This window comes from Salvelinus alpinus, chromosome 24 (genome assembly GCF_045679555.1).
Source record: "Salvelinus alpinus chromosome 24, SLU_Salpinus.1, whole genome shotgun sequence".
NCBI lineage: Eukaryota > Metazoa > Chordata > Actinopteri > Salmoniformes > Salmonidae > Salvelinus > Salvelinus alpinus.
Genome location: NC_092109.1, coordinates 45792742 through 45808362, shown reverse-complemented (window position 1 = coordinate 45808362; position 15621 = coordinate 45792742). Strand labels below are relative to the sequence as shown.

The 15621-nt window shown below is 46.1% G+C and overlaps 1 long non-coding RNA gene across 1 annotated transcript; it reads right to left on the bottom strand.

Annotated features, from left to right (window-relative positions):
- Positions 1 to 7260: 7260 nt before the first annotated feature.
- On the bottom strand, positions 7261 to 8833 carry LOC139552888 (uncharacterized). The gene is made up of 2 exons (XR_011670550.1): positions 8727 to 8833; positions 7261 to 8670 (listed from the first exon to the last, which is right to left on the bottom strand). It is a non-coding gene; the product is annotated as an uncharacterized lncRNA (long non-coding RNA).
- Between the last annotated feature and the right edge of the window lie 6788 nt (positions 8834 to 15621).

The following is a 15621-nucleotide window of genomic DNA, read 5'->3' as shown; positions in this document are numbered from 1 at the left end:
AAAAACCAGACACTAGGGCAAAAATCGGCGCTATTATCGTCAAGAAAGCTTGCGTTTTGCAATGGGGTGGCGGATGGGTGTAATCCCATGACTCTGGATCAGAAGGTCACGTGTTCAATCCCAGTGTTGGACACCAATTTTGTATGTTTTAACCCAAACCCTTACCTTAACCATTCGGACTGAATGCCTAAACTTAATGTTTTACAGTTTTTGCCGATTGCTTCCACACTGAAAGTGAATACTTAGACAAAAGCATCAACACCTTAACTTTTGTAACCATCCCTTAAACAAAGACACCAACAGCACAAACACATTTTCTGCTTTGCACTTTGTTTGCAATTCCGTAACACACTTTGCAAAACACTACACACTGTTTCTTAAATCAGACACTTCGTTCAAGAATGAAATCTCTTGCAATCACTTCTATTCAAAAAGCAAAACATACCTGAAATTGGCAACACCCCCACACACACGAAAACACTTCTACAGTAATTGAACACCAATTAGTCAGAGCCTCAGCACTACAAATAGACCTCAGGTAAGATCACCTCTTTTGTGAGAACTTTGCAAACAATGGAGGCAGTGAGAGGAAGAGAGGAGGAGAACAACAAGAACAAAGAAGTGGACCAGGCAATAAACGGAGACATATTTCCGACGCCATTAGGGCCACTTTGGTGGACCGTGTCATAAATCATGGCCTGATGATGAGGGAGGCAGAGAGTCCAGTCCAACCTGAGTCGCTACACGACTGTGGGGGCACCTGCCTTGCCTGTAGCTTGTAGTTTTGACTGAATGTGTCTGACCCAACCCACCCCCTCACCCCCATCCTTGTGTGAACATGTAGACATTGTAGTCCTGTGTTTGGAGTTACATCGTATTCACAGTACAGTGTGTATGTATTCCCTGTTTACAGAGAGTCCTGGACTTTGATGCAGCTGCACAGCCTCATGAGTTCATTTTCATTGATGAATCTGGATTCAATCTAAAAACCAGGCGTAGGGGGAAGAAAATGTTGCAGGACAAAGAGCCGTTGTGAATGTCCCTGGGCAGCGCGGGGGAAATTTCACCTCGTGTTCCGCCATTAGTCTGCAAGGAGTTCTCCATCACCACGCCACCCTGGGTCCCTACAATACTGCAACACATAATCAGATTTCTGAATGCACTACATAATGCAGCTGTACAGGACGGATCACAGCAGCCCCGGTTTGTTGTCATCTGGGATAATGTTAGTTCCCACCGGGCTGCTCTGGTCAGGGACTGGTTCACCAACCACAATAACGTCACAGGTGTATACTTGCCCCCCTTTACTCCCCATTTCTCAATCCGATTGAGGAATTATTTTTCAGCTTGCCGTTGGAAAGTGAATATGACAGCCAAACACATGCCCGCCTGCCTCTTCTGCAAGCAATGGAAGAGGCGGAGACATTGAGGTGGGATCAGTCCAGGGTTGGACACGGCAAGGCAACATTTTCCCCGTTGCCTAGCCAGAGATGACATGGCTTGTGGCAAGGCGACATTTTCCCCGTTGCCTAGCCAGGGATGACATGGCTTGTGGCAAGGCAACATTTTCCCCGTTGCCTAGCCAGGGATGACATGGCTTGTGGCAAGGCGACATTTTCCCCGTTGCCTAGCCAGAGATGACATGGCTTGTGGCAAGGCGACATTTTCCCCGTTGCCTAGCCAGGGATGACATGGCTTGTGGCAAGGCGACATTTTCCCCGTTGCCTAGCCAGGGATGACATGGCTTGTGGCAAGGCGACATTTTCCCCGTTGCCTAGCCAGAGATGACATGGCTTGTGGCAAGGCGACATTTTCCCCGTTGCCTAGCCAGGGATGACATGGCTTGTGGCAAGGCGACATTTTCCCCGTTGCCTAGCTAGGGATGACGGCTTGTGGCAAGGCGACATTTTCCCCGTTGCCTAGCTAGGGATGACATGGCTTGTGGCAAGGCGACATTTTCCCCGTTGCCTAGCCAGGGATGACATCGCTTGTGATGTGGCCAGACCCTAACAGAAGGCGGGATCCATAAACCATCCACCCCGTCCCTTACAATATTTTTGTTTTGTTTACCATTGCACTGTCATTACTTTTGTTTCTCTGAGTTTACAGTAATGTATTGAGTACTGTAATTACTTTGTTTTTGTTGTAAAAACTTAAGCTGTATATTTTTTTTTTCTGAAGCCTTTCTACTTTTGTGTTTATTAATTTTATCTTTATTTAACAAGGCAAGTCAGTTAATTAAGAACAAATTCTTATTTACAATGACGGCCTAGGAACAGTGGGTTAACTGCCTTGTTCAGGGGCAGAACGACAGATTTTACCTTGTCAGCTCGGGGATTCGATCTAACAACCTTTCAGTTACTAGTCCAACACTCTAACCTCTAGGAAACCTGCCGCCTCGGTGTGAGTAGATGTACGGGAGCAATCTTTCACAGAAGCTTGTATAACACAATTAAAAAGGTATACAATGTACTAAAGACGTCAGTATTCTGTATAAAGTACGTCCGTGTGTTACTGCTTTGAAAGAGTAATTCAAATGGGACATTTTTGAAAAAGGATTGTTAAGTTTTGATTGCAGAGTTTCATTTTGACAGAAGTGAGATGTTTATCCCCGAGTGTTGTCTTGTGTGTTACGTTGACACAACGAGCCAAATTCCACAACAAGAACTGTAAGCGATCGCAAAAAACTGTAACCCTAACTATTAACTTCAAAATTTGACGTTTGGAGAAACGTGGATTAAAAATTGAATTCTACAGCGCTTTTGAGTGAACCGAGTTCAGTCTGCAATGCTCCTCTCTCCTGCTGTAGACCCCCCCCCCCCTCCTTGCCATAACAAGTTGGCGTGCTGAGGGTGCTGAGGCACACCCTGAAAAGTAGTGCACTGGCCCTTTTAATAGTCCCGTATTATCAGAAAGGTATTCTAGTGGCTATGCCCCTCACTGCACTGTCTGCTGGTCAGTCAATCAATGACCTTGTTTTATTCCACTTCATGTACAAACTTATATTCACTTTAATACAATTAATATGCCAATAATTTTGTGCACCAATCTTTCACAAAGGGTAAAGCTTCTGAGAAACATCTGGAATCAAAGGGGATTAATTGCACTGCACCAACTCTTCATGGGGAACAAATTAGACTTTAAGTGAATCATAAAACGTACCCGATGACCGTTATCTAAAAAGAACATTCTATTTCAGATGTAGGAATCTGATGATGTACAATGCAGATGTTTTCCCCCCAGGACCAGCAAGAAGAGCGGGGTAGGCAAAGAATGGTGCACCAAACACCGAAGGGTTCCAAATGTAGTGCACTATGGGCCTTGGTCAAATGTAGTGCACTATGGGCCTTGGTCAAATGTAGTGCACTATGGGCCTTGGTCAAATGTAGTGCACTATGGGCCTTGGTCAAATGTAGTGCACTATGGGCCTTGGTCAAATGTAGTGCACTATGGGCCCTGGTCAAATGTAGTGCACTATGGGCCCTGGTCAAATGTAGTGCACTATGGGCCCTGGTCAAATGTAGTGCACTATGGGCCTTGGTCAAATGTAGTGCACTATGGGCCCTGGTCAAATGTAGTGCACTGCATTGGGCCTTGGTCAAATGTAGTGCACTGCATTGGGCCTTGGTCAAATGTAGTGCACTGCATTGGGCCTTGGTCAAATGTAGTGCACTGCATTGGGCCTTGGTCAAATGTAGTGCACTATGGGCCTTGGTCAAATGTAGTGCACTATGGGCCTTGGTCAAATGTAGTGCACTATGGGCCTTGGTCAAATGTAGTGCACTATGGGCCTTGGTCAAATGTAGTGCACTATGGGCCTTGGTCAAATGTAGTGCACTATGGGCCCTGGTCAAATGTAGTGCACTATGGGCCTTGGTCAAATGTAGTGCACTATGGGCCCTGGTCAAATGTAGTGCACTATGGGCCCTGGTCAAATGTAGTGCACTATGGGCCCTGATCAAATGTAGTGCACTATGGGCCTTGGTCAAATGTAGTGCACTATGGGCCTTGGTCAAATGTAGTGCACTATGGGCCTTGGTCAAATGTAGTGCACTATGGGCCTTGGTCAAATGTAGTGCACTATGGGCCCTGGTCAAATGTAGTGCACTATGGGCCCTGGTCAAATGTAGTGCACTATGGGCCCTGGTCAAATGTAGTGCACTATGGGCCTTGGTCAAATGTAGTGCACTATGGGCCTTGGTCAAATGTAGTGCACTATGGGCCTTGGTCAAATGTAGTGCACTGCATTGGGCCTTGGTCAAATGTAGTGCACTGCATTGGGCCTTGGTCAAATGTAGTGCACTGCATTGGGCCTTGGTCAAATGTAGTGCACTGCATTGGGCCTTGGTCAAATGTAGTGCACTGTGGGCCTTGGTCAAATGTAGTGCACTATGGGCCTTGGTCAAATGTAGTGCACTATGGGCCTTGGTCAAATGTAGTGCACTATGGGCCTTGGTCAAATGTAGTGCACTATGGGCCCTGGTCAAATGTAGTGCACTATGGGCCCTGGTCAAATGTAGTGCACTATGGGCCTTGGTCAAATGTAGTGCACTATGGGCCTTGGTCAAATGTAGTGCACTATGGGCCTTGGTCAAATGTAGTGCACTATGGGCCTTGGTCAAATGTAGTGCACTATGGGCCTTGGTCAAATGTAGTGCACTATGGGCCTTGGTCAAATGTAGTGCACTATGGGCCTTGGTCAAATGTAGTGCACTATGGGCCTTGGTCAAATGTAGTGCACTATGGGCCCTGGTCAAATGTAGTGCACTATGGGCCTTGGTCAAATGTAGTGCACTATGGGCCCTGGTCAAATGTAGTGCACTATGGGCCCTGGTCAAATGTAGTGCACTATGGGCCCTGATCAAATGTAGTGCACTATGGGCCTTGGTCAAATGTAGTGCACTATGGGCCTTGGTCAAATGTAGTGCACTATGGGCCTTGGTCAAATGTAGTGCACTATGGGCCTTGGTCAAATGTAGTGCACTATGGGCCCTGGTCAAATGTAGTGCACTATGGGCCCTGGTCAAATGTAGTGCACTATGGGCCCTGGTCAAATGTAGTGCACTATGGGCCTTGGTCAAATGTAGTGCACTATGGGCCTTGGTCAAATGTAGTGCACTATGGGCCTTGGTCAAATGTAGTGCACTATGGGCCCTGGTCAAATGTAGTGCACTGCATTGGGCCTTGGTCAAATGTAGTGCACTGCATTGGGCCTTGGTCAAATGTAGTGCACTGCATTGGGCCTTGGTCAAATGTAGTGCACTGTGGGCCTTGGTCAAATGTAGTGCACTATGGGCCTTGGTCAAATGTAGTGCACTATGGGCCTTGGTCAAATGTAGTGCACTATGGGCCTTGGTCAAATGTAGTGCACTATGGGCCCTGGTCAAATGTAGTGCACTATGGGCCTTGGTCAAATGTAGTGCACTATGGGCCTTGGTCAAATGTAGTGCACTGTGGGCCTTGGTCAAATGTAGTGCACTATGGGCCCTGGTCAAATGTAGTGCGCTATGGGCCTTGGCCAAATGTAGTGCGCTATGGGCCTTGGCCAAATGTAGTGCGCTATGGGCCTTGGTCAAATGTAGTGCGCTTATGGGCCATGGTCAAATGTAGTGCACTATGGGCCTTGGTCAAATGTAGTGCACTATGGGCCTTGGTCAAATGTAGTGCACTATGGGCCTTGGTCAAATGTAGTGCACTATGGGCCTTGGTCAAATGTAGTGCACTGCATTGGGCCTTGGTCAAATGTAGTGCACTGTGGGCCTTGGTCAAATGTAGTGCACTATGGGCCTTGGTCAAATGTAGTGCACTATGGGCCTTGGTCAAATGTAGTGCACTATGGGCCTTGGTCAAATGTAGTGCACTATGGGCCCTGGTCAAATGTAGTGCACTATGGGCCTTGGTCAAATGTAGTGCACTGTGGGCCTTGGTCAAATGTAGTGCACTGTGGGCCTTGGTCAAATGTAGTGCACTGTGGGCCTTGGTCAAATGTAGTGCACTATGGGCCCTGGTCAAATGTAGTGCGCTATGTGCCTTGGTCAAATGAAGTGCGCTATGGGCCTTTGCCAATTGTAGTGCGCTATGGGCCTTGGTCAAATGTAGTGCGCTATGGGCCTTGGTCAAATGTAGTGCACTATGGGCCTTGGTCAAATGTAGTGCGCTATGGGCCTTGGTCAAATGTAGTGCACTATGGGCCTTGGTCAAATGTAGTGCACTGCATTGGGAACAGGATGCCATTTGGGACACATCTATCCACTGAGGATGGATCATAGGTACAGATCCAGGATCAGCTTATCCATACCAACTACCTACCTTGACCACTAGGGGGGGAACAAGACAAACTGATGTATCAGAGGTACAGATCCAGGATCAGCTTATCCATACCAACTCCCTACCTTGACCACTAGGGGGGGGACAAGACAAACTGATGGATCAGAGGTACAGATCCAGGATCAGCTTATCCATACCAACTCCCTACCTTGACCACCAGGGGGGGAACAAGACAAACTGATGTATCAGAGGTACAGATCCAGGATCAGTTTATCCATGCCAACTCCCTACCTTGACCACCAGGGGGGGGGGGGGGGGGGGGGGAGACAAACTGATCTGGGATTTCAGGGGACGATGCAGAGCCGGGTTGACTTTATCCTACTGATAAAACAGGCATGATATCGATTATTTTGGTATTCAATGTAATGCAGCCTAATATTTGAGAGGGACTCCATTCTTTCTGTGGCTATTGTCAACTGTTTAAATTTTTTTATTTATTTCACCTTTATTTAAAACGAGTGTCAACTTTTCAGGCTATTGTGGCTTTTGACACAAATCAGCTTGGTCCACTTTACCAACAGTTTAGACGTGTTAGAGGGTATGAAATCCTCCTCTCCTTCTCTGCTACTGAAAATCTCAAAATCAGAACAAGAATAACTTTTACCGATCAAGAATGACACCCGTTTTGAGGAACCGAACCAACTGCTTTTCTTCCAGACTTTTTGAAACGGCCATTTTGACCACTTTCCCAATAAGACAAACACTGAAGAGTATGAAACTCTTCCACAACTTTTCCTTCTTCTGCCATTCAAATCAGAACACTTCCTCCACGACCACAAGGGCAACATCTAAGAGCCCCTCAACTTGACTTTACGTAAAGTTACAATCTACTGGTTGTTTTACCATCTTTTGTCCAGTTCTTTGTAAATATATTGAAAGTTAAACTCTTTCCAGTTTCATGGTGTAGTTGACACATGAAGCTCACAGCAGGGGGAATGGTAGTTCAGACGTTTATCATACCAACTCAAATGTATTTATACAATAATAAACCAGCTTTATAAACTAAAACACAGCTCCCTGATGTTCATAGATGATCCTGAAATTGTAATAAATCACTAATACTGTAGTAGAAACAGTATTCTACATAGTAGTAGTACAGTCTGTGTTGTATACAAAAGCAAAGAAGCAGTGCATAGAAAATACACTTATAAAATATGAAAATGCAAGCCTCCAGCTTGTAAAAAAGGTGTGAAGTGAAATTTCTTTGGGTAAAAGCTTAGAATACACACATCTCATATAACACTAATGAGCAATACAAACACAAATCTCTCATAACACTGATGAGCAATACAAACACAAATCTCTCATAACACTAATGAGCAATACAAACACAAATCTCTCATAACACTAATGAACAACACATTCACATCAATCACTCATAACGCTAATGAGCAATAAACACATCTAATAGTGACATATCGCCTCAGTAGACAGGACACAGTGTAGGACAGTAGGGATATATGTTGGCATCCCTTGAAACAGACAGTAGGAGCTGAAAAAAGAACAGCTTTGATTGACCTTTGGCAGAACATGTAACAGTGTTTTGGTAACATGTGTCCATCATGTCATGTAAAACCAAAAATTGCATCTATCTGAGAAGCTCACACACAGAAGGACGGACAGACAGTTCCTTTATGGCAGGAACGGTAACATTATTTGTACAAAATAGTAGCTGTCCTGTAGGAATGAATGTCTTTGAGAAGCTCCGTGTGACTGACATCATCGCTCTAATATCCAAATGGTGGTGCCATTTGACTCCCAGCATCATAACACGTATGTCATGAAAGATTACATTTATTTAACCAGGCAAGTCAGTTAAGAACAAATTATTATTTACAATGACGGCTTAGCGGGGAACAGTGGGTTAACTGCCTTGTTCAGGGGCAGAACGACAGATTTTTACCTTGTCAGCTCGGGGGATTCCATCTAGCAACCTTTCGGGTTACTGGCCCAACCTACCGCTCTCATAACTTGTCACGACACACATTTTAGACCTGTTGTGACACACATTGCATTATTTCATGGCTGGTTATAACACCTACATAAGTGTCAAAGGCCACAACAGTAGTTGTTTCATGGCTAGTTATGACACCTACATAAGTGTCAGAGGCCACAAAACCTACCACACGAGGCAAAACATTTCATTACACCATGGCCTGTGTGTCAACAGTATGTTTATGTTATATAACATTTACTGAAATTAACCATATTAAAATGATCCTTGTATATTTGTGTACACATTGATGTCAGACATGCACCTGCCCCAGTGCTCTGTTGTTGATGACTGGGATGAATGCAGGAGCAGAGTTCAGGAGCAGGACCAGACACCCTCTATGTAACTGACTGGGATGAATGTAGGAGCAGAGATCAGGAGCAGGACCAGACACCCTCTATGTAACTGACTGGGATGAATGTAGGAGCAGAGTTCAGGAGCAGGACCAGACACCCTCTATGTAACTGATGACTGGGATGAATGTAGGAGCAGAGTTCAGGAGCAGGACCAGACACCCTCTATGTGACTGACTGGGATGAATGTAGGAGCAGAGTTCAGGAGCAGGACCAGACACCCTCTATGTAACTGATGACTGGGATGAATGTAGGAGCAGAGTTCAGGAGCAGGACCAGACACCCTCTATGTGACTGATGACTGGGATGAATGTAGGAGCAGAGATCAGGAGCAGGACCAGACACCCTCTATGTGACTGATGACTGGGATGAATGTAGGAGCAGAGTTCAGGAGCAGGACCAGACACCCTCTATGTGACTGATGACTGGGATGAATGTAGGAGCAGAGTTCAGGAGCAGGACTAGACTCCCTCTATGTAACTGATGACTGGGATGAATGTAGGAGCAGGACCAGACACCCTCTATGTAACTGATGACTGGGATGAATGTAGGAGCAGAGTTCAGGAGCAGGACTAGACACCCTCTATGTGACTGATATAAGGACATGTATGTGATAGGCCTCTCTGGTTTATATGATTATGATGGTCATAATGCTTCTTGGCATAACAAAGCAATTGTACGGTGTTGTAAATAGTTTTTTTTAGCATGGCTGTGCTGCGGTCATAGGTACGAGACGGATCTGCTGTGCTGCGGTCATGGGTACGAGACGGAGACACTGTTAGCATGGTTGTGGTCATGGGTACGAGACGGAGACACTGTTAGCATGGCTGTGGTCATGGGTACGAGACGGAGACACTGTTAGCATGGCTGTGGTCATGGGTACGAGACGGAGACACTGTTAGCATGGCTGTGGTCATGGGTACGAGACGGAGACACTGTTAGCATGGCTGTGGTCATGGACAGTGGAGATCGAATTTCAATATAGATCTATTTTATTTTATTGTCTAGAGACAGACAGCAACGTTTTGACAAACCCCCATTGTTACAAACCAAATGTAGGCTAGAAGCAAGGGGAGATATAGTCTAGAAGCTTTTTACAGAGGAAAACAATTTCATGAATTGGCTGGCTGGGCTGATGGATGCACAGGGATTTGTCAGGTGGAACAGAAAACAAGATGCCCATTTTTGCGTCATTGGCTAAACAGGTATGGCTTAGAACGCGTCTCAACCAATAAAAATGCTTGTTTTGACCAACCCGTTGTAGAAAGTGTATTTTCTTAGCAAAGTGACACAAGATTGGTTCGTCATAAATTGTATTTTCTGCAAGTTATTTAAAATATGATAAAACAATTATTCATTGCAACAACAAAGGATTTAAAAAAACAAACTTTCAAACAAAACTAATTTGAATAAATGTAGGTTTTGACACTTATGTAGGAGGTGTTATAACCAGCCATAAAATAACAGGTGTGACGCAAAGGATTTACTGCCGATACCGGACCAGGCCCAAATCCCCGTCCTTCGCCGATACAGGGGACGCAGATCCGGGAGCCTTGTGAGAATTTGTTGGCGAGTTGGTAACCAACCAACGTGGAATCATTGCAGAATAAACTGGATGAGCTCCGTTCGAGACTATCCTACCAACCCATAGTGACCGTACGTACATACCCCAACCAGAAGCCATGGATTACAGGCAACATCCACACTAAGATAAAGGGTAGAGCTGCTGCTTTCAAGGAGCGGGACTGGGCGCTTATAAGAAATCCTGCTTTGCCCTACGACAAACCATCAAACAGGGAAAAATCAATACAGGACTAAGACCGAATCCTTCTACACCGGCTCTGACACTCGTTGGATGTGGCAACGCTTGCAAACTATTATGGACTACAAATGGAAGCCCAGCCGCGAGTTGCCCAGTGACACGAGCCTACCCGATGAGCTAAATGACTTGTGCGCGCTTCAAGGCAAGCAACACTGAAGCATGCATGAGAGCATCAGCTGTTCCAGGCAACTGTGTGATCACGCTCTCCGTAACCGATGTGATTTAAGACCTTTAAACAGGTCAACATTACCAGGACGTGTACTCAGAGCATGTGCTGACCAACTGAGTCTGTAATACCTACATGTTTAAAGCAGACCACCATAGTCCCTGTGCCCAAGAACATCAAGGTAACCTGCCTAAATGTCTACCAACCCGTAGCACTCAGTCCTGAAGCCATGAAGTGCTTTGAAAGGCTGGTCATGGCTCACATCAATACCATCATCCCATCATCCCAGCAACCCTAGACCCACTCCAATTTGCATACCGCCCAAACAGATCCACAGATGACACAATCTCTATTGCGCTCTACACTGCCCTTTCCCACATGTACAAAAGGAACACCTACGTGAGAATGCTATTCATTGACTACAGCTCAGCGTTCAACATCATAGTACCCTAAAAGCTCATCACTAAGCTAAGGACCCTGGGGTTAAACCCCTCCATCTGCAACTGGATCCTGGACTTCCTGACGGGCCGCCCCCAGGTGGTAAGAGTGGATAACAACACATCTGCCTCGCTGATCCTCAACATGGAGGCCCCTCAGGGGTGCGTGCTTAGTCTCCTCCTGTACTCCCTGTTCCCCCACGACTGTGTGGCCAAGCACGACTCCAACACCATCATTAAGTTTGCTGACGACACAACGGTGGTAGGCCTGATCACCGACAACGATGAAACAGCCTATAGGGAGGAGGTCAGAGACCTGGCCAGTGTGGTACCAGGACAAAAACCTCTCCCTCAACATGATCAAGACAAAAGGAGATGATCGTGGACTACAGGAAAAGGAGGTCTGAGAACGCCCCCATTCTCATCGACAGGGCTGTAGTGGAGCAGGTTGAGAGCTTCAAGTTCCTTGGCGTCCACATCACCAACAAACTAACATGGTCCAAACACACCAAGACAGTCGTTAAGAGGGCACGACAAAACCTATTCCTCCACAGGAGACTGAAAAGATTTGTCATGGGTCCTCAGATTCTCAAAAGGTTCCACAGCTGCACCATCGAGAGCATCCTGACTGGTTGCATCAGCGTGTGCGCCATCACATGCATTTTGATTTTGTCCATCCGCACCAGACGCAATCAGGACACTCAAGTTGAAATATCAAAACAAACTCTGAACCAACTATATTAATTTGGGGACAGATAGAAACACATGAAACATTCACGACAACTGCTCAACCTCCGATCGCAAGGCACTACAGAGGGTTGTGCGTACGGCCCAGTACGTCACTGGGGCCAAGCTTCCAGCCTTGCAAGACCTCTATACCAGGCGGTGTCAGAGGAAGGCCCTAAAAATTGCCAAAGACTCCAGCCACCTTAGTCATAGACTGTTCTCTCTGCTACCGCACGGCAAGCAGTACCGGAGCACCAAGTCTAGGACCAAAAGGCTTCTAAACAGCTTCTACCCCCAAGCCATTAGACTCCTGAACATCTAATCAAAATGGCTACCCAGACTATTTGCATTAACCCCTCTTTTTTTACACTGCTGCTACTCGCTGTTTATTATCTATGCATAGTCACTTTACCTACATGTACACATTGGTGGAAAAAGCAACCAATTGTCATACATACTTAATAGAAAGTTACTCAAGTAAAATTGAAAGTCACCCAGTAAAATACTACTTGAGTAAAAGTCTAAAAGTATTTGGTTGTAAATATACTTGCAGTAAGTATCAAAAGTAAATAATTGCTCAATTTTACTTAAGTATGCAAAAGTAAAAATCTTTTCAAATTCCTTATATTAAGGAAAGCAGATGGCACCAATTTGTCTTTTTTTAAATTCACAGATAGCCAGGGGCACGCTCCGACATCATTTATGAAAGATGTATTTGTGTTTAGTGAGTCCGCCAAATCAGAGGCAGTAGGGATGACCACGTGTTCTCTTGATAAGTGCGTGAATTTGACCAATTTCCTGTCCTGCATTCAAAATGTAACGAGTACTTTTTGGATATAAAAAGTAGTTACTTCTTTTTTTTTTTGGAATGTAGTGAAGTCAAAGTAATAGTTGTCAAAAATACAGATACCCCAAAAAACTACTTAAGTAGTACTTTGAAGTACCTCAACTAACCTGTACCCCCGCACATTGACTCGATACCGGTACCCCCTCTATATAGCCTCGGTATTGTTACTTTTTAGAAAAGTATGATTATTTTATTTTTTACTTTAAGTTTATTTCGTAAATATTTTCTTAGCCAACAATGCAGTTATAAGAGTTAAGGGCTTGTAAGTAAGCATCTCACGGTAAGGTCATGTGACAAATACAATTTGATGACACTTATGACCATATTATGTCAGCTGTTATGACTGTGTCATAACGTGTTATGATGCTGGTGGGTTTTCAGTAAAAGAGTAAAAAAAAAAAAGGCTCTCATGTCTTTACAACTTTCTCCTCCTCCCCCTCCTCCTCCTCCTCCTCCTCCTCCTCCTCCTCTCCTCCTCTGGGCACCTTCCAGGCAACAAGACAGCTCCTCCTCTCAACCCCTGCTTTTCTTTCCTCTCTTCAGTGTCCGTTAACCCTCTCCTCTCCTCTAGGTGTGTACAGGTCAGAACTCATCCTCTCCTCTAGGTGTGTACAGGTCAGAACTCATCCTCTCCTCTAGGTGTGTACAGGTCAGAACTCATCCTCTCCTCTCCTCTAGGTGTGTACAGGTCAGAACTCACCCTCTCCTCCCCTCTAGGTGTGTACAGGTCAGAACTCATCCTCTCCTCTCCTCTAGGTGTGTACAGGTCAGAACTCATCCTCTCCTCTCCTCTAGGTGTGTACAGGTCAGAACTCATCCTCTCCTCTAGGTGTGTACAGGTCAGAACTCATCCTCTCCTCTAGGTGTGTACAGGTCAGAACTCATCCTCTCCTCTAGGTGTGTACAGGTCAGAACTCATCCTCTCCTCTAGGTGTGTACAGGTCAGAACTCATCCTCTCCTCTAGGTGTGTACAGGTCAGAACTCATCCTCTCCTCTAGGTGTGTACAGGTCAGAACTCATCCTCTCCTCTAGGTGTGTACAGGTCAGAACTCATCCTCTCCTCTAGGTGTGTACAGGTCAGAACTCATCCTCTCCTCTAGGTGTGTACAGGTCAGAACTCATCCTCTCCTCTAGGTGTGTACAGGTCAGAACTCATCCTCTCCTCTAGGTGTGTACAGGTCAGAACTCATCCTCTCCTCTAGGTGTGTACAGGTCAGAACTCATCCTCTCCTCTAGGTGTGTACAGGTCAGAACTCATCCTCTCCTCCCCTCTAGGTGTGTACAGGTCAGAACTCACCCTCTCCTCTCCTCTAGGTGTGTACAGGTCAGAACTCATCCTCTCCTCTAGGTGTGTACAGGTCAGAACTCATCCTCTCCTCTAGGTGTGTACAGGTCAGAACTCATCCTCTCCTCTAGGTGTGTACAGGTCAGAACTCATCCTCTCCTCTAGGTGTGTACAGGTCAGAACTCATCCTCTCCTCTAGGTGTGTACAGGTCAGAACTCATCCTCTCCTCTAGGTGTGTACAGGTCAGAACTCATCCTCTCCTCTAGGTGTGTACAGGTCAGAACTCATCCTCTCCTCTAGGTGTGTACAGGTCAGAACTCATCCTCTCCTCTAGGTGTGTACAGGTCAGAACTCATCCTCTCCTCTAGGTGTGTACAGGTCAGAACTCATCCTCTCCTCTAGGTGTGTACAGGTCAGAACTCATCCTCTCCTCTAGGTGTGTACAGGTCAGAACTCATCCTCTCCTCTAGGTGTGTACAGGTCAGAACTCATCCTCTCCTCTAGGTGTGTACAGGTCAGAACTCATCCTCTCCTCTAGGTGTGTACAGGTCAGAACTCATCCTCTCCTCTAGGTGTGTACAGGTCAGAACTCATCCTCTCCTCTAGGTGTGTACAGGTCAGAACTCATCCTCTCCTCTAGGTGTGTACAGGTCAGAACTCATCCTCTCCTCTAGGTGTGTACAGGTCAGAACTCATCCTCTCCTCTAGGTGTGTACAGGTCAGAACTCATCCTCTCCTCCCCTCTAGGTGTGTACAGGTCAGAACTCACCCTCTCCTCTCCTCTAGGTGTGTACAAGTCAGAACTCATCCTCTCCTCTAGGTGTGTACAGGTCAGAACTCATCCTCTCCTCTAGGTGTGTACAGGTCAGAACTCATCCTCTCCTCCCCTCTAGGTGTGTACAGGTCAGAACTCATCCTCTCCTCCCCTCTAGGTGTGTACAGGTCAGAACTCATCCTCTCCTCTAGGTGTGTACAGGTCAGAACTCATCCTCTCCTCTAGGTGTGTACAGGTCAGAACTCATCCTCTCCTCTAGGTGTGTACAGGTCAGAACTCATCCTCTCCTCTAGGTGTGTACAGGTCAGAACTCATCCTCTCCTCTAGGTGTGTACAGGTCAGAACTCATCCTCTCCTCTAGGTGTGTACAGGTCAGAACTCATCCTCTCCTCTAGGTGTGTACAGGTCAGAACTCATCCTCTCCTCTAGGTGTTTACAGGTCAGAACTCATCCTCTCCTCTAGGTGTGTACAGGTCAGAACTCATCCTCTCCTCTAGGTGTGTACAGGTCAGAACTCATCCTCTCATCTAGGTGTGTACAGGTCAGAACTCATCCTCTCCTCTAGGTGTGTACAGGTCAGAACTCATCCTCTCCTCTAGGTGTGTACAGGTCAGAACTCATCCTCTCCTCTAGGTGTGTACAGGTCAGAACTCATCCTCTCCTCTAGGTGTGTACAGGTCAGAACTCATCCTCTCCTCTAGGTGTGTACAGGTCAGAACTCATCCTCTCCTCTAGGTGTGTACAGGTCAGAACTCATCCTCTCCTCTAGGTGTGTACAGGTCAGAACTCATCCTCTCCTCTAGGTGTGTACAGGTCAGAACTCATCCTCTCCTCTAGGTGTGTACAGGTCAGAACTCATCCTCTCCTCTAGGTGTGTACAGGTCAGAA